The sequence below is a fragment of the Herpailurus yagouaroundi genome, unplaced genomic scaffold, assembly GCF_014898765.1.
Source record: "Herpailurus yagouaroundi ecotype Mexico unplaced genomic scaffold, PumYag 100, whole genome shotgun sequence".
In the NCBI taxonomy this organism is placed as follows: domain Eukaryota; kingdom Metazoa; phylum Chordata; class Mammalia; order Carnivora; family Felidae; genus Herpailurus; species Herpailurus yagouaroundi.
The window spans coordinates 87,778,590-87,799,136 of NW_024412391.1; the positions used below are offsets into that span (position 1 = coordinate 87,778,590).

Here is a 20,547-nt window from a genome sequence, read left to right on the forward strand (position 1 = left end):
TAGTGGGGTGACCTTGGCAAATTACATGGACTCTATACCTCAGTTTCTTTGTTTGTAAAATGGGGCTAATAGACAATGAAAGGAAATAATCTGTAGAAAATGCTCGGGACATAGTAAACGTTTATTAAATATTGCAATTATAACCTAGTATGTACTAATCTGTATGCTCAAGACACCTAACTATTTCTCAGATGTCCATAAAGACACCTAAGATGTTTTATATTCTATTCTAGCATAGTAACTCACGGAGAGAGATTACATGTGGGGCAAGGTGAAAGAAAAGCGGAGGCTTCACCACAGTGTGGTAATCCAGCCGCCAAGATGCCAGGGTATGAACTTTGGGCACACCCACAATGGGTGGGCTCCCCTCACCATGAGGGCACACACCGTCACTGACTGCACAGGTGCCATTTGGAACAGGCATTGTCATGCAAGGAGTACGCTTGGTTATCGAGGGAGGGGTTAGTGCTTATAGCCAAAGGGCCACGTGCTCAGAAAACAAAGGATGATATATAAACAAGGTGCAACACTTGTGTGGCAGGTGAAAGATGAATGAGGTACTTAAGCAAGGCTCTCGAGACAGAGCAGTGTGTGTGATTGAAAGGCTGCACTGACTGTGTGCATTGTGTTTGGAGAAACAGGTGAGGCCCCCGCGGGCTGTCAGATACTGCATAATATATTAGTAGGAATGGTATCGTGTTATTGTTAGTGACTCCTCGCTCCCTGTTAGCTAAGGCAGTAACTTTTTCTCTATACGAGGATTTTGTGACCTTAGAGATTTCTTTTTTGCCTTCCACAAGTATACTTTTCCATGCTTTATACAAAGATGTCATGATTTCTTTAGGAGAACATCTATCACTGGTGTCCCCTGGAAGTTATTCTTCAGCTTATCCAAGAGATATGAATTCACTTTTGCATTTCCCAGCCCCAGTTGTTGGGTCCCTAGTCTCAGTGGCTAGAAAGCAGCAGCATTTGGGCAACTGGTCACCAGGTAGCCTTATCATCTTCAGCAAGAGGATCTAACCCTCTGGACATTGTCCTCCCTGAGAAGCACTTTGCATTAGGTGAGTCCCAAGGGCCATTATCATCCTTTATCATTACACGCTGATGCAAATGTAGACCATCCCACTGAAAATATTCACTTATGCCTTCGTATCTGACAGCTGTGCTATGGCTCAGCAAGAAATCCTTCCATGTAGGCATAGTGTCTTCCAAATTAGTCATCCTGTTCAGATTAGAACTGATCTTTCTTTGGGAATGCAAGCTGGTGCAGCCACTCTGGAAAACAGTATGGAGGTTCCTCAAAAAACTAAAAATAGAACTACCCTATGACCCAGCAATTGCACTAGTAGGCATTTATCCAAGTGATACAGGTGTGCTGTTTCAAAGGGACACATGCACCCCCACGTTTATAGCAGCACTATCAACAATAGCCAAAGTATGGAAAGAGCCCCAATGTCCATCGATGGATGAATGGATAAAGAAGATGTGGTATAGATATACAATGGATTATTACTCGGCAATCAAAAAGAATGAAATCTTGCTGTTTGCAACTATGTGGATGGAACTGGAGGGTATTAATGCTAAGTGAAATTAGTCAGAGAAAGACAAAAATCATATGACTTCACTCATATGAGGACTTTAAGACAAAACAGATGAACATAAGGGAAGGGAAACAAAAATAATATAAAAACAGGGAGCGGGACAAAACAGAAGAGACTCATAAATATGAAGAACAAACTGAGGGTCGATGGAGGGGTTGTGGGAGGGGGGATGGGCTAAATGGGTAAGGGGCACTAAGGAATCTACTCCTGAAATCATAGTTGCACTACCTGCTATCTGATTTGGATGTAAATTTAAAAAAAATAAAAAATAAAGTAAAAAGTTTTGAAAAGACAAAAGAAATAAGTGAATTCATCAATTGCCTTATAGAGTCAAGGTACAAATTCTAATTCATCTCTATATTCTAATTTAAAAAAATGGAAATTTTATAAATGATACTTTTAATGATATAATAAAAAATGTTGAAAGGCTACAAATGAAAAAAAAAAAAAAGAACTGAACTTTCTGAACTTTGACTCTTGACAACTAATGTCGCCATCAATTTAATGGAAACTTTTTGGCTAGATCCGAATGCATGTGTCCTAAAGATGAAATATTTAGTTACTCTAGGCAAGGAAAGAATTTTTGCCTGCCCTAGGAATGTTGCGGTTCTAGATACCTATGTACAAAAATGAGTGATGCATATTTCCTTTCATCTTTTTTTTCTTTTCATATTTGGGATTATCTTACTCATACAAATTTGTATCTTGAATTTTCAGTTAGTAACTTTCCTGCATTGCCAAAGAACCTTTGTAAATATACTTTTAATAGTTCTTCAGTATTCAGTCATGATTTGTATTATTTATTTATTATTCTATTTTTGGACATTTAAGTTATTACTAACTTGATAATGCTATAAATATGCAGAGATGAACCTTTTTTTAGTATGAGTCTTTTTCCTTTTTAAAAGTTGTTTCTTTAGAGGTGGTTGTCTATCTCCCTGTCTCTCTGCCTCTCCCCCACTCGCCCTCTGTCTCTCTCTCTCTCAAAGATAAATAAACATTAAAAAAATTTTTTTAAGTTGTTTCTTTAGAGCAGAGTCACAGAATTAGGATTACTTGGTCAAGAGTACGTATTTAAAGCTATATATATTATATAAATATAAATACTAATATTTTATATTTATAAAGTTATATATATATGTATATATATCCTCTTCTCAAAAAGTTATATAAATTTAGACCCTTACCTTCAAGGTAAAAATTATATGTCTCCTTTCACCCTTGAAAGGTTTGTCCTTATTTAAGAATATACATATTTAGAAATGTCATAATTAAAATGTATTTAGTTGTTATTGTAGGTATGTTGTATCTTATTGCTTGACTTTGTTTAACTAGGATGGCTTTTCTCTAAGTATATTTATTTATAACTAAGTTGGAGCTTTAGGAAAAGAGTTTTCTGAAGGCCCCACCTATGGGAAAAAAGAACTTTCTAGCTTCTTTGAATATATATAATTTTTACCTCAGTTAGTTAAATATGCGACTTCAGAATATAGCTGTCTCACTGGAGTCCTGTTCTATATGTCCAATGGGGGTTTGTTATTCAAGGGAGATTATTTTTTAATGTTTGTTTATTTATGAGACAGAGAGAGTGAGAGCAGAGGAGGGGCAGAGAGAAGGGGAGACAGAGGACACAAAGCAGGCTCTGTGCTGACAGAGAGCCTGATGTGGGGCTCGAACTCACAAACCATGAGATCATGACCTGAGCTGAAGTAGAATGCTTAACTGACTGAGTCACTCAGGCGCCCCCAAGGGAGATTTCTTGATATAAAGAAGGCTTTATATAACAAAGTAATAATTACAGCTAATAATTTCAGCTGTGTGCCGAATGCTCTTAGAGTTTTATAAATATCTTATGTAATCATTTCAGTAACCTTTGAAGCAGGTACTATTAGAATTCCCATTTTCAGGGGCGCCTGGGTGGCGCAGTCGGTTAAGCGTCCGACTTCAGCCAGGTCACGATCTCGCGGTCCGTGAGTTCGAGCCCCGCGTCGGGCTCTGGGCTGATGGCTCAGAGCCTGGAGCCTGTTTCCGATTCTGTGTCTCCCTCTCTCTCTGCCCCTCCCCTGTTCATGCTCTGTCTCTCTCTGTCCCAAAAATAAATAAACGTTGAAAAAAAAAATTTAAAAAAAGAATTCCCATTTTCAGGTTCTCAAACTAACTTAGAAAAGATTCTTACCAAACATTGAGCGATTGGCAAGCAGAAGAGCTCGAATCAAAAAGTCTGATTCCAGAGCCTGTACCCTGAGCTGCTACACTATGATCTTCTCTTTTGATGAGATCCAGAGTGCAGCTTATTCATATTAAACTTTAGTCTGTGATGCTCAATACTGTTTACTCCAATTCAAATAAATTTGAGCATTTGCTATGTGCCAAATAGTGGATAAGCACATCAGCATATTGTGTTTTTGTGTTTTTTTTTTAATTTTTTTTTCAACGTTTATTTATTTTTGGGACAGAGAGAGACAGAGCATGAACAGGGGAGGGGCAGAGAGAGAGGGAGACACAGAATCTGAAACAGGCTCCAGGCTCTGAGCCATCAGCCCAGAGCCCGACGCAGGGCTCGAACTCATGGACCGCGAGATCGTGACCTGGCTGAAGTCGGACGCTTAACCGACTGCGCCACCCAGGCGCCCCAGCATATTGTGTTTTTAATTAACACTAGGGGCTCCTGGGTGGCTCAGTCGGTTAAGCATCCTCTTGATCTTGGCTCAGGTCATGATCTTACAGTTCTCAGGTTTGAGCCCTGCATCAGGCTCCGTGCTGACAGCTCAGAGCCTGGAGCCTGCTTGGGATTATGTGTCTCCCTCTCTCTCTGCCCTCCCCCGCTTGCGCTCTGTCTCTGTCTCTCAAAAATAAATAAAAACATTACAAATTTAATCAACAGTTAGTAACACTTATCTATACCAGGTATTGTGCTGGAGAGTAGGGGTATAAAAGGTTCAGTCCCGTTTCTCAGGGACTGTATGTCCACAGATGATTAGAAGCCTATGCGATAAATGATTTAATAGTGTAGGATTAGAACAGGAAACACAAAGTTGTTCTGGGCTGGCAAAGTAAGATGACAAAAGTACTGCCTTTTGAGTCTTCTTATAGGGTACATATTTGCAAAAATGAAAGCATTGGGATGTGTGTGTGTGTATGTGCGTATGTGTGGGTGTGTGGGGGGGTGGAAGCATGTTAAAAGTCAAGGAGGTTTGGAAGACTTTGATGTTCAGGAATCTGGAAATGTTTGATGCTACATTTTGGTGAGGTGTGACTGGAAAAGTAGTCCAGGGAAAGGGTATGAGGGTTTTGTTTTGTTTTGTTTTGTTGCCCATGTGAAAGGGTTTAGACTGTATCCTATGGATCTGAAGTCACAGCTCAAATACCTACGGGTACCTGACAGATTAAAGCCAATGACTAAATCAGAGAAGGTAACCAGGAGTAGGGAAAACAGGAAAGCACATGTCACAGCTAAAGACGAAAGCTGCCTCTCAGCTCACGTAGGTTACATCCAGACTCTCCAGACCCTTTCACTTTCTGTGAAAATCCACAAATCTAGATTTATATGTAAAAGTCTCCACATTTTAAATCTTGGCCATTAAGAATAAGAATGATGAAGGTGATAAAATATCATGCAAGCCAGAGAAAGCTGCTTAGGTGCATGCTCTCTTAATGCAGAGGGACCATGGAAGAACCTACAGCAGGGATAGCATGGTCAGATCTGAACTTTAGAGACTCAGTTTAGATGGTTGCTGCCTTTGATGATAGATGAGGCCCATGGTGAGACCGATTTGGAGACTCTTTAGTGGTGTTGGCAAGTGGTTCTGATGTCTCAACTTATGGCTATCTTCATAAAAAAAGGAGCAAAGGGCATATTTGAGAAGTGGTAGGAAGGGATAGGACTTGGTAATGAATTTAACTTGACTGGGGGAGAGGTAGATATGTGTAAGATGGGGAGAAAGGTCAAGGAGACTTCCCAGTTAGAAGACACGTGAGGCTGAGTGTGTGGGAATTGGGAGGAACAGGTTTGAGGTGTGGTGACAAGGAGTTTTATTTGGACTTTAGTGAATTTGAGAGTCTGTCATAGTATTCCGGTAAAAATAGTGTAATTCATCTAATTCTTCTAACAAGGCTATGAGGTATATCACATTAACCCAGTTTTTAACAGTGAAGAAATTGACGTTCAGAGAGGTGAAAAAACTTTGTCCAAGTCCTTAGCCTTGGCAGGACTGAGATTGGCAAGGGTTCCTGCTACTTGTCACCATGGCTTTCAGACAAGATCAAGTTCTTTTGAAATACCTGTCAAATGTTCATCATTTCCTTAGTTTAGGTTCTGGGTACTCTTATGTGATAGGGAAATACAAAGCACTCATAAATCATGCCTTCATACATTAAGTAAAAAGTTGGGAAAGTCAATATTCTAGAGTCCTCAGAAAATAATCGTGTGCTACCAAGGAACCAAAATTGCAAGGATATATCATGGTACACACCCCCATGAAGCAGCCCCTCTACCTAAACTCAGGTCAGGTGCACACACAAGCCACCGAAGTGGAAGAAGAAAAAATTTGATGTGACAACAGCGTTTGGTTTTAAGTTTTTACAAGGTTATTGAAAACGACAAAGCGAGCTCCAAAAGAGTACAAAACAGGGTTATTCCTTCATGTAAATAATTTCAATAAAATACCAGCTGGTTGACTGAAATCCGGATGGATTAAATCTGGACATAAACATTCCTGTCTCCATTACGTAGGACCTCTGAATCTCACTTGGATTTATAAGATTAGGCAAGTGGTTTTTTGGGGGGGAGAGGGGAAGGGGGACAGTGTTTAGATAGGGGTTCATGATACACTGATAATTCTAGCTTCTGAGGATCTATCTGGATGTAACTGAAGAGCTAGATACAGTGGGTTGTAGGATTGCTGTAACAGATGACCACAAACTATGGCTTACAAGGACAGATATTTATCCTCGGATTGTTCTGGAGGCCAGATCTAAAATCAAGGTGTGGGCAGGACCCTACTCCCTCTGGCAGCCCCTGGGGAGAACCTTCCCTTGCCTCTCCCTGCTTCTGGTGGTTCCAGGTGTTCCTTGGCTTGTGGCCACTTCCTTCCATCCTCAGCCTCTCTGGTCACACTGCCACCACCTCTTGGGTGTGTTGGTGTTATCTTCTCTCGCCTGTCTCTTATAAGGACACTTGTGATGACATTTGGGGCCTAGGCCTTTAATCCAGGATAATCTTGGTATTCTAAAATTCTTAACTGAATCGCATCCGCAATGACTCTTTTTTCCAAATCAGGCAATGCTTGTAAATTTCAGGCATTAGGGGTTGATAACAACTCTAATAACCCGGCCGTTATTCAACCTCACTACATACGGTATAATGGTTGATTCAAGGACTAAGCTAAACAAGATGTGTGTTTGGCCACGGGGCTCAGCTCAAAGGAAAATCTTCAGTGTGAGCAGAAGTGAAATGTCCAAATCAGACTGAGGCTGTCAGATGTCAGGCCCCAAGGATAAAGTATGGTTATAAATAGGAAGACAGATCAAACCACTAGGATTCAGAAGACAGTGTGTCCCATGATATTCAAGTTAAGCAAAGCAGAGGCCTGAACCACTTTTCTGTCCGCTCTGCTGAGATGCGATACTGCCGTGAATATCCAGGTTGAAAAATGTGTCTATGAGGCAAGTTGATAACATGTGATTGCAATTATGAGCCACTGGATGCAAAAAGTCAGCTGAGAAAATGAATATGTCTAAAAGGGGCTCAGGCTTAACCCTCAACTGGGTTCATATCTTTCTCTTTTGGTTTCTATGTATCACCATCCCTCCCCTCCCGTCCATATCCAACTAATTCTAGCCATAATTATATATACATGACTCAGCCCTTTCTGGTGGATAAAATCTTTTGGCAATATCCCAAGGATCACTTGTCCACAAAATTATCAGTGACTCTCCTCACACTTACCAATAGTATCTCCCCAACCCGAGCCACACAGACTCCTTCCTAAAACACTTGTCCTTATCTCTTGCCCTAGAGCAAAGTATTTCCCCAACAACACAATTCCCCTGAAAACCAAACCAAAATGTAAATGAAAACATGCAATTTATTCAATTTTACAACCGCGTCTTAGTGCTTTTGTCTTAGCAACAGGCTAATTATCATAATGGTTCTGTTCTTTTCTGAATCTGAGCAAATTCTGTGAATGATGAATCTGGTGTGAGGAAGATACGGTGTGCAGTGTCTATGATCTTTCTGTAGTTACGGGACTGTCATTGGATTGCCTCTCGGGTAGTTATGGTTCTCTAGAATGGCTGACATAAAGTAAGCAAGTGATATTGCTTCCTCATGGTAGACAACTGAGTAATCATTCCATTTATCAACGGCCGCTCTGCTTTGTGGCTCTTCAGATACTGTGTGTGCCACGACATCATTTCCTCTATGGTTTCCCGATGCTGAAAATCCTTCCTGGTTAAACTGATATCATACTGTATCAAGAATGGTAATGAGTCAAACATATTTGGCATGCATGACTCTATGAAAGAAGAAATCAGATACTGATGCTTGGTTACCTCCTGCTGTCCTTTGTGTTCCTGTGGACTTAGTAAGAAAAAGCTTTCCTACACCCAATAAAGAGATGCCTTATTGTAATTAGCTCCCAGGGGAGATTTAATCTCAATAGAGTTTACAACCTGCTACCATCAAAGACACAGAAAGGAAGCCCTCAATAAAATATGGCCTGCATCTTCCTATACCTGAGCTTCCCGGTGGCCCTTGAGCCAACAGAAGAAATGACAAATTGCTAGTGGCACTCATTTGGAATATTTGGGGTCCCCAATGATTCTTTCTTCATCTATCCATGTTGCACTCAGGTCAGGACACTAGGATCTTATTATAGTGAGAAAAGGTACTGAACACTTAAGAGACGGCATAATGCAGTGGAAAACAATAATATGCTCTGCTGTGGGAGAAGTGTGAGTATGCCCCCTTTTTTTTCTTCTCTATTAATGATGTTCAAGTCGTCTTACCTCTCCAACCCTGTTTCTTCATTTATAAAATGGAAATAATAACACCTATTTCCCTGGGCCTCTGTGTGGATAAAATGAGCCCAGGGGTGGCAAATTGCACTGTAGGTGGTAGGCAGGTGCTAATCTCTCACACTCACCCCTGTCCTTTTTTTACATTGATGCTGGCTAGGCTCTTGAACCCTGACACATCACTTAGAAAACTGTGCACACTCAGAGACTCCATGTAAATTTTTTGTTGTTGTGCCGTATTTTGTTATCCAACTGGCTTTTTTCCTTATCGCACTCATTTGTTACTTTGGTCCCTGAAAGAGTAGAGTAGTTGGCAGTGATTCACATTTCAGTGATGATTTAAAAAAAAAAAAATAGTGTTTATTTTTGTGAGAGAGAGAGAGGGAGAGGGAAAGCGGGGAAGGGGCAGAGAGAGAGGGAGACACAGAATCCGAAGCAGGTTCCAGGCTCTGAACTGTCAGCACAGCCTAATGTGGGGTTCAAACTCACAAGCCGTAACATCACGATCTGAGCCCAAGCAGACACTTAACCAACTGAGCCATCCAGGCGCCCCTAAGTGAGGATTTCGTGACCAATAAATGAATATTAATAAGAAATATGATTATTTCCATAGCTTCTGAAAACAATCAAAAAGGGGTCATTAAATAAATTAGATTGGGTTATGCATCTTAGACTGAGCTCCTAAATCGTTGCCTAATATCTTCAGTGTCTGGGAAGTGGACACTGAAGTGTCCAGGAAGGAGTGTCCAGGAAGAAAGATGACATACTTAAAACCTCCTGACCTGTCCTCATAACTAATTAAAACTCAGTTTTCCCACTGGGAAATTGGGAGATTCCTAAGAACAAAGGAATTATTTGGTTCTTGTTACATGAAGACAGCACACATAACCACCCTGATGACCGCCTCTTGGAATGGTTCCTTTCACGGGCTGGAGGGGAACAAATGTTTTCTTAACCTCCACCAAAGTTCATAGCAATTGGTTCTGGGATAATTTCCTTAAAGGCCCCACTGCCAAGGAGGACTGAGTTAAAGATATAAGTCCTAATATCCTGACTTTAAAATTCATAAATCACCTTTATATTTAACTGGATACTATTGTATTTCCTCTTCCATTTAATAGTTATTATTTTTCTTCTTCCCTGGGATAATTATTCCTGGGAAAGTTAGAGCACCCAATTAAGCCTGAATCCTGAAGCTTAGAGAAGACATTCAGAGGCATGCCACACAATGACATCCAGAGCATGGATGACGACAGTGAAGGACCTCTGTCTCTGTCAATGTGGAGGACTCTGTGACCTGAGAAATCCTGCTGGTACAGAAATCACTAGAAAACATGCATGCAGAGAAGCATACATTGGACCAATACTGGCTAATATCTGTTGGAACTTGGACTGGAGGGGCCGTAACACATGGAGACAGAACAAAAATCCTAAAGCACATGCTAGCTGGGAGATTGGACTTCTGAATAAACCTCGGACATCCAAAAGTCAGCATTCTCCGTGGGTGAACTTGGGAAAAAAACAAAGCAAAACAAATAAATGTAAAACCCTGCACTGAAGGAAGAAGGAAATGGTTGTTATTCTGGCCTGTCTGGACTTTGGCTCCTGCAGGAAAGATATAAAGAGAAAATCTCCCATGAATGTTTTTTAGCCACAAACCTACTGATCTGCATAGAGAGCAGGAATTAATTCTACTGGGGTCCCAAAATATACAAGCACAAAATTTAATTTAATGTGGTCCCATTTTGGTGGTGCCCCTGAGCACTGGCCTCAGTGCAAACCAGTGCAAATCACCTTTGGATGAAGCACATGTACGAGATGCAGAGACATGTAGAGTGATCAAGTTCAATGCATGGCAAATATATGTCTAAGATATATCTAACTGGGGCTCCAGGAGAAGCCAGAGACAATTGGTAGAGGCAATACTTGAACATGGCTCGGAATGTTTCCAGAGCTTGTGAAGACATAAGTCCTCAGATTACTGAAGGCAAAATAGATTACATAAAAATCACAAAGCTTAAATAAAAAGTGAGTCTTAGCCTAATGGTAGAAAATCAAAAACATAGAGAGGATGTTTAATCTGTCAGGTTACCTACACAGGAATGACCATTCAGCCTGTAGCTGACTTCTTAAAAGCAGCAGTGAAAATCACTAGACTATGGAAGAATAGCCTCAGTGTGCCAACAGAAAATAACTATCAGCTTAGAAACGTATAATCAGTATAGCTATCATTCAGAATGAGGGGAAAATGAAGTAACTTCTAATATAAAAACAAAGATTTAAAAAAAGAAGAAAAGGAAACAAACAAAAAGTAAAACTGAAGAGGATTTACTATGAACAAATGACTAAGGAAATTCTAAAGAGCATCTTGGTGCCGGGGTAGCTCAGTCAGTTGTGTCAGATTTTGACTCAGATCATGATCTCAAGTTTCGTGAGTTCGAGCCCACATCGGGCTCTGTCACAGAGCCCACTTCAGATCCTCTGTCTCCCTCTCTCTCTGCCCTTCCCCTGCTCGTGCTCTCCCTCCTTCTGTCTCTCTCCTCTCTCTCTCTCTCTCTCTCTCTCTCTCTCACATATCAACATTAAAAAAAAAAAGAACATCTCATAGAAAAAGGGAATATAAGCACTGAAGGAAGGTCTACAATAAAAAAGAAAAAAGTGAGCCAAAAATATGGTAAACGTGTAGTAAGCTAAAAACCCTTGACTTTGAAAAACAATATTGATATTGCCTCATTTTTTATTTTAAAAACGAGAACCCAAATGTTGCCAACAAGAACATATAACTGTTGTTCCCAAACTATGTACTGAGGCACCCACAGCATCCTAGTGAATATGCAGGGGAAACAGAAGTTATTAACATTTTCTAGGAAGACACAGGAACATCTGTTGGAGGCAGCATGGAATGCTAGCTCAAGGCAGTTCACGGTTTCAACAGTGAATTCACTATGCTCCTTTCGATTACATCTTATCTGTATGAAACCAAGTTTTCATATGGATGTTTCTATGGAAAAACAAAGCAAATACCAAGAGAAGATAAATATCCAACAAGAAATAATGGCGGAAGTACATAATTTTATTCCAAGGGTTTGAGAAGTTGTGCAGTGCCTCACAAGTGCACATGTGCTACGAGACAATAACTGTGGTTATTTAAGGATGAAATAAAATTATTATTTTTTCTTTCAGTTCATGTCTACTTTTTCAAATAGCTCCTAAGTTATTAGGATCCAAATACATGATAAGTTGTTTTGACCTAGTTATTTAATGAACAAAACAAAATTAGTTAATAACCAAAACAAAAGATTCTTCTATTTGCCTAGGGGCACAGTGAAAAAAATTAGACACTATGAATACGGGCAACGGAGACAGTCTGGGACCATCTGGAATATAAATTGGCATGGGGATAACTGGATAGGTATTAATGAAATTTCTATTTTTTTAAGTTAAATATGCATGTTAAAATTTGCAGGGGAAAGAAAGGCGTAGATGTGTAACTTCCAAACTAGTAAACGGGGAAAACATTCAGTGTAGGAAAACAATATCAACCAATCTCAAACAAGGCAAGACGAGATTTTTTTTTCATAAGTGGGACAACAAGAAAGCCCTAAATAAGATGCCAGAAATGAATTCAAACCTATTAATTATCCCGATTCATGTAAATGCACTAAATCCTCCAGATAAAAGACTTGCTAAGTCCTCTGATTTTCCATTTTCAAGAGATACACCTAAAACATAAAACTTAGGTTGATTACAAGGCACAAAATGGTATATGAAGACACAACAAACCAAAATTAAGCTCATTGTAACTTCAGTGATGTTAGCAGACTTTAAAACGTGTTACTATAGAAGTTGCCACACATTCGTAAAAATTTCAATTCGCCAAAAAGATACAATAATTCTAAAATTGTATAAGTGATGAACAATTTTAAGATAGTAAATTTGAGTAAATTGGAGTTGTAAAATTCCTAGAAAATATGCATTATTGAAACGTACTTAAGAAAGAAAAATCTTAAATGCCCTATATATATTTTTAAAAATTTTTTCAATGTTTATTTATTTTTGAGAGAGAGAGAGAGAGAGAGACAGAGAGAGAGCATGAGCAGGAGGGAGACACAGAATCCGAAGCAGGCTCTAGGCTCTGAGCTGTCAGCACAGAGCCTGACATAGGGCTCAAACCCACGGCCGTGAGATCATGACCTGAGCCTAAGTTGGATGCTTAACCCACTGAGCCACCCAGGTGTCCCTTAAATGCCCTATATTGATTAAAAGAGTAAATTGATAATGGAAAATCTTCTCACAAAACACCAGTTCCAGATAGTTTGTAGGTGAATTTCCATCAGATATGAAGGAACTGATATTCCAATATTACAGAAATGCTTTCAGAAAATAGGAAAAGAAGGTTTACTCTAGCTCACCTTATGAAGGAAAGATTAATCTTGTTACTAAGACTCAGCAAGAGCAATACAAGGACAATTACAGATCATTCTCATTTATGAAATAGATTCAAGAAAATATTAAACAAAACATTAGCAAACAAAACTCCAAAATTAATTTTTCTTGGAATGTCAGATTGGTTCAGCATTAGAAAATTATGTTGACAGATAAATGGAGAAAAATTATGTGATCTTAATAAATGGATAAAAGGAATTTGGTAACATCTATGTTACCATAAATGGATAAAATTTATGTTATCTATGTTACCATAAATGGAAAAATTATGTGATCTTAATAAATGGATAAAAGGAATTAAGCCAACATCTATGGTAAAAGTTCTCAACCAACTAGGAATAGATTTTTTAGCCTAATACAGTGTCCCTACAATGCTTTGATATAAACATAATGATGAAACATTATGTACATTTCCTTTAAAATTGAGAACAAAATAAAAATGTTATCTGCTAACACTATCAATGTATTGGTATTCCTAGCCAATAATATAATATAAGAAAATAAAATGAAAGGTATAAGATTTGGAAAGGAAAAACAAAACTATTCTGAGATGATACCATTCATTTTACAGAAAACCAATAGCATCTACCAATCAGTTATTAATAAGAGAGTTTGCCAGATGTGATGTCAAAATGTTAAAGTAAATCTCATTTCTATATGCTAGCAATAAACAGCAAGTTTTATTTTTTAAAAAGAATCCATTTTACTATAGCAGCTAAAATAGACTGCTTTTATAAGGCATAAATGTAATGAAAAATTGCTCAAAGCCTTTATGAAAATGCTAACACTTTATAAAGCATATTAAAAATTACCTAAATAAACTGAAATTATCAAAGTAAATTTTTAATAGGTAGTAAGATAATATTATAATGAGGTTATTTCTTCCCAGTAGGGTTTTCCTGGCACCTGACAGGTTGCCTTTAAAATTTACAGGGAAGAGCAAAGGGCCATGAATCCCTGAAGACAATCCCACAAATCCCACGAATCCCTGAAGGCAGGGGTGTGGTGGGGATTATGCCAAATGAAACACTGATACTTAGAATGAAAGACAGTGATCTGGTCAGTGTGGTATTGGCCATGGGGTAGACAACTGTACCCATAGGACAGAACAGAGAGCCCAGGAACAACCCCAACATGTATGGAAATGATTGACAGCATAACTGCTATTGCAGATTCATGAGGAAAGGAGGGACCGACTGCTCAGAAGTTTTCTAGGGGGACAAATGAAATTGAATCCCTTTTTACATCATATGCAAAATTCAGTTACAGTTTCTCAAAAAGCAAAATATGGAAAACCAATTTTTATTAAAAACATTGATAAAACTTTATTCTGAGGTAATGATAGATTTTCATGCAGTCATAAGAAATAGTACAGAAACCCCGGGTACCCTTTGTCCCGCTCCCCAATGGTAACATCTTGCCAAACTATCTCACGGTATCACAGCCAGGATAGTAACATCGATACAGTCAAGATACAGACAGCTCCATCTCAAAATCAATCCTACTGCCCTTTACAGCCACACACACTCAGCTCTCCTCGACTGCCATCTCTCTTGCATCTTCTACTGCTAATCTGTTGTCTGCTTCTGGGATTTCATCACTTCAACAATGCTATGTAAATGGAATCATATACTATGTAATCTTCGGAGGATTGGTTTTTTACACTCAGCTCAATTCCATCAAGATGCATCCAGGCTGTTGGGTGAATCCATAGCTTGTTCCTTTTTATTGCTTAGGAGTATTCCACAACATGGATGCACCACAGTTGGCTTAGTGACCCATCGGTTGAAGGACATCTGTGTTGTTCTCAGTTTTGGGCTATTACAAATAAAGGTGCTATGACTGTTCATGTGCAGGTTTTTGTATGAGCATAACTTTTCATTTATCTGGGATAAATGCTGAGGAGTGCAGCATCTAGGTTGTATGTAGCTGCAGGTTTAGTTTTTTTAAGGAAACTGTCCAACTGTTTTCTAAAGTGGCTGTACCATTTGACATTCTCCTCAGAAATGTATGCATGATTCATTTTCTGCTTACGAATATTTAATGTACCTTTTTAAAACTTCAGCCATTGGTATTATCTCATTATGCTTTTTAAAAAATTTTGTAATGTTTATTTATCTTTGAGAGAGAGAGAGACAGAGCAAGAGTGGGGGAGGGGCAGAGAGAGGGGGAGACACAGAATCTGAAGCAGGCCCCAGGCTCCGAGCTATGAGCACAGAGCCCGAAACAGGGCTCAAACTCACAAACTGTGGGACCATGACCTGAGCCAAAGTTGGACGTGCAACTTACTGAGCCGCTCAGGTGCTCCTCTCATTATGCTTTTAACTTGCATCTCCTTCACGGTTAATGATATTGAACATCTTCTCATGTGCTTATTTGCCATCTGTATATCTTCTTTGGTGAAATGTCTGTTTATGCCTTTTGCCTATTTTCTCCTTGGAATTTTTCTTACTGTTAAGTCATAAGAATTACACACACACACACACACACACACACACACACACACACAATACTAGTCATTTGCCCAATATACTGCTTTAAATATCTCTCCCATTTTGTAGCTTTAATTTCCATCCCTTTAACATGATCTTTGCAGAGCAACACCAAAGATTTTTCCTAAGATTTTAGAGTTTTAAATTATACACTGAAGCCCATGATCCATTTAAGTTAATTTTTTAATAAGGAATGAGATTTAGGTTGAGATTTTTCGTTTTTCTGCTGATTGTTCCAGGACTATTTATTTAAGGGGTTGTCATTCCTCCATTGTTTTTGCACCTTTGCCAGAATTATTTGGGCATGTTCGAGTGGATGTATTTCTGAGTTCTCTATTCTGTTCCATTACCATAGTTTCAAAGTCGCTGTATACTATATAGCATCTATCTAGTGTACCTCAATATCAGGTATACTAATTCTCTCTCATTTAATTCTTATTTTCAAGGTTGTTTAAGCTATTCTAAGGTCTGTGTCTTTCCATATAAATTTTTTTATAAACTTTTTAAAATATACAAAAAAATCTTTGCTGGGATTTTGGTAAGAATTGCATTAAACCCATAGATAAATTTGAGGAGAATTGACATCTTTACTATGTCGAGTCTTCAAATCCAAGAACATGATACGCATCTCCATTTATTTAGGCAGTCTTTGATTTCTCTCACGAAAATTTTGTAATTTCTAGCATACAGAGTCCATACCTATTTTGTTACGTTTCTGTCTAAGCATTTCATTTATTTTTAGCAATTGTCACTGGCATTGTGTTTTCCATTTTGGTTTCCTCATGTCATCGTTGGGATACAGAAATGTGATTGCTTTTTGCGTGTTGACCTTTTGCCCTATGACCTTGAAGAACTCATTTATTAGTTCCAGGAGTATTTTTGTATATTCATGGGAATTTTCTATGCACACAGTCATGTCATCTGTGTGATTTCTTTCTTTTCTTCTTCTTCTTTTTATTGTATTTCTTTTTATATTTCTTCCTTTTATATTCAGTATTTATTCCATTATTTTTTCCCCTTAAAATCTGTATGCCTTTATGCAGATCATGCCTTTTTTCTAGATTTATTTCCATGGCTAGGACTTCTAGTTATATGCTGAATAAGAATGGTGGCAACAAACATCCTTGCCTTGCTGTCAATATTAGAGCAAAAACTTTCAGTTTCTTACCATTAAGTATGATGTTATCTTTAGGATTTTTGCAGACAGTCTTTATCAAGCTAAGGTAATTCCTCTCAATCCTTGACTTGCCGTGAACTTTTATTATAAATGAGCAATGCCTAACATTTTTATAGGAAAATTTAGGAGACTATTTGTGTCATCTAGGGTAGGGAAGAATTCTTTAAATATGTCATAAAAGATACAGAACATAAACGGAAAAAAATAAATTCAAGAATGCTGAAATTAAAAACTTCTGTTCATCAAAATACCACAAAATGAGTGAGAAATAAAGCCATAATATTTTCAATTTATGTTCCAGTGAAGGATTCATAACCAGAATACACAAAGAACTCATGAATCAATAAGAAAAGTTAATTAAGCCAATAGAAAAAAATGCAAATGACTTGAACACACATTCATTGAAGAGGAAATAATAAGCAGGGAAAATATATTCAGTCTCCTTAGTAATCAAGGAAATACAAGTTACAGCTTCAGTAAGATACTATTTCAAAGTGATTAGATTGGCAAAGCCTTAAAAACACTGATAATATCAAGTTTTGCTACCATTGTAAAACAAATAAAAATATTCACTACTGGTGGGAATTTTTGGTAAATCATTGAGAAAAATAATTCGCCTAACATGAAAGATACATGTACCCTATGTCAGCCTTTGAGCCCTAGGCACGTGCCCTAGAGCAACTGTCGCATGAAGAGATGTGTATGACAGCAGTGTTTGTTGTAGTAAAATAATTGGAAACAGTGTAAGAGCAGAGTGAATTAATACATTATGATGTATTTCTATAATGACATAAGTTACATTAATGGCCATAATTGGCCCTCAGCCACATACTTCCAAATGGGTGAGTCGCGAAAACAATGTTAAAGAGAAAAAGCAAATCAGAGAAGAAGATATATACACAATTTCATTGCTATAAATCTTACAAATGGGTGAAAACAGGCACTGAATCCTTAGAGATATAAACATATGGGATACAGGGGCACCTGGGTGGCTCAGTCGGTTAAGCGGCCAACTTCGGCTCAGGTCATGATTTCACGGTCCGTGAGTTCGAGCCCCATGTCGGGCTCTGTGCTGACGGCTCAGAGCCTGGGGCCTGTTTCAGATTCTGTGTCTCCCTCTCTCTGTCCCTCCCCTGTTCATGCTCTGTCTCTCTCTGTCTCAAAAATAAATAAACGTTAAAAAAAAATTTTTTTTTAAATAAATAAAATAAACATATGGGATACAAACATGGAAAAAAAGAAAGGAAAAAAACCAGCAGAGTGATTATTTGGGGACAGAAGAGGGAGGGATTGGGGCAAACTTGGAGTTGTAAACATTCTTTTTTTCATTTTTATTTTTTAATTTTTAAAAAATGTTTGTTTATTTTTGAGAGAGAGAGAGACAGACAGACAGAGTGTGAGCCTGGGAGGGGCAGAGAGAGAGGAAGACACTGAATCCTAATCAGGCTCCAAGCTCTCAGCACAGAGCCTGATGCGAGGCTCAAACTCATGAACCACAAGATCATGACGTAAGCTGAAGCCAGATGCTTAACTGACTGAGCCACCCTGGTGCCCCTGAGATGTAAGCATTCTTAAGTTTTTATTAGTACTCATTAAACTATATGTATTTGTTATAATACCTCTTTGAATAACAAATATTCATGTTTTTAATTAGAAAAAAGAGGAACAAAAGCTCGGTCGTGTGCATTAGCACCATAGTAAGTTTGGTTGCAGCCAATTGTTTCAAAAGAAATAAGAAAAACAAAAATGTCATCACTTAAATCTGACCTCCATTATCAAGGAAAAGTTTACTTGTTCATTATTTTCCATTAATTATGTGTTATTTTTGCATTTTTTGGTTTTCAAAATAGTTGAATTAACTTTTAACATATTAGTTGTGTGTTAGACCTTCAGTTATGTAACTTTTCAAATATTAGTCTTTGCTGTTTTCCTATCAAGTTAAAGCAATGACTGAGTGGACAATGCAATAAATTAGTTCACTCCAGTGCTTTTTTTGCTTTCTAAGATATTAGTGCATATTTCGGAAATGGTTTTCTGAGTTTTCCCCGTAAAGAAGCATGCTATGATTCTTGTGTTCAAGTGTGGTAGATTCACTTCCCACGTATAATGCGCGTGCGTATCCACTGTTTCTGCTGAATTCCCACGTCACCCTTTTTGGCTCTCTTCACTGTTAATGACCATGGTCCTCGCATAGCTCCTCAGCATGGCCTCTGCAGTGCCTTCAGACATGGGCAAGATAACTAAGGCAGATGCAAGATATTTGGAAAGCTTTAGGAAACTGAGGAAATTGCAGCAAGGCAACACGGGAACTTGATAACTGAATTCTTAAAAATAAATATATTTTGGGGACCAGTAACATTTTCATGTCTAGAGAAATCTAGGGAGTTGTTAAAAGCTTAAAAGAGACAACAGCCTCCAATCCTGCCCCCCCTCCATAAAGAAATGAAACCAAAAGGAGGCACTTGCTACTTAGTTCATTCAATATATGTTGATCTCGGATAATGATGAATAGATGCCATGAATTTTGAGTTCACTGTGTCCAAGGCCCTGTGCTCACAGTTTTGTGCCCATCTCTCACTTAATCCTTACAGACTCTGGAGAAACAGATATTATTGCCACCTTTTTACTGAGGAGGGTTCTGATCCTCAGAGTAGTTAAGTGTCTTGCCCAAGGTCACTCCCTGGGTCTGTCCCCTTCAAAATCTGAGCTATGCTGGGGCCAAAATCCTTCCTCTTTTCACGGCCTTTGTATCTGTAGTAGCCTTGGCTAGCTACAAGGGAGCATTCAGTTTATTAACTAATTGGGCTATATGGTGCCAAGCAATCCGTTGGGCTGATTTTCTTGCCCCAGTGAATTGACTAATTTATTTTGCAGAATTGACTACATCAGCTAGTTATTTTAATGGTAAATCAAATTATGCTGGTCTTTTTTTTTTTTTTTTTTCTTTCTCTTACTAAGTCTCCAACTGGCAAAGTGTTTAGGGTCAGAGGCACCTTAATTATCATCCAAAGTCAACTATTTATTAGCTGTGAAACCTTGGGCAAGTTCTCAACCTTTCTAGGCTTCCATCACTTTATCAGTAGAAATGCAGATGAGAATAATTCCTACGGGGTTTAGTTCATGCGAGGATTAAATGGAGACAACTCTTTCCCTTCTAACACAATGACTGACCCTTAAGAGTATTGTTGAGCAATAGCTTCTGTAATTATATATATCCTTGCAATTGTTAACCTAATGTTTTATCTCTGTATTATCTTTGTGTTGTGACTTCCACTGAACTCCTTGATCTATGTCCTTTAGCTTCGTTCCAAGGTAGATAAAGTTACTTACTTGTTACTTATTAGATTTTGCTCCTTCATTTGAAGCTTAAACTGTTATAAAAATCGGCTCAAGTCTCTTATTCCCAACCCTGTCTTCTAATTATAGGCACTTTGAATGCAAGTTCATTCATCTTTTTACTGCCAACCCCTTGCTATCATTCAGTACATGGGTGCTCTATGATGTTTGTTAAACTGAATGACTGGCCATGTCTCTATTCATCGTCCGTTCTCTGTTGAGCATCACTGTTAATGTCATGGATGGTATCATATTGATTTTTAATATGGTCTTTACACATATCGTTTGTGTATGTCATTTAATGCCGCCATTCTGTCAGTCTCTTTTCATCTGAATATGCCTTGTTAGTTCTACTCTTGACCTAGATCTCTTGCTTTTCTTAGAGGTTTTCACCACCGAGATAGGGGGGAATTGATTTTTTATTTTTTACATTGTTTTCCTGTTAGTGCTGTATCACAGACTTGTTCTGCCATTC

General features: G+C 38.4%; 1 protein-coding gene across 2 annotated transcripts in view; it reads left to right on the forward strand.

The window, feature by feature from the left end:
* Positions 1–20,547, forward strand: part of SUGCT (succinyl-CoA:glutarate-CoA transferase) — a 775,778-nt gene that overhangs the window by 647,464 nt on the left and 107,767 nt on the right. The gene's annotated exons all lie outside the window — the stretch shown is intronic.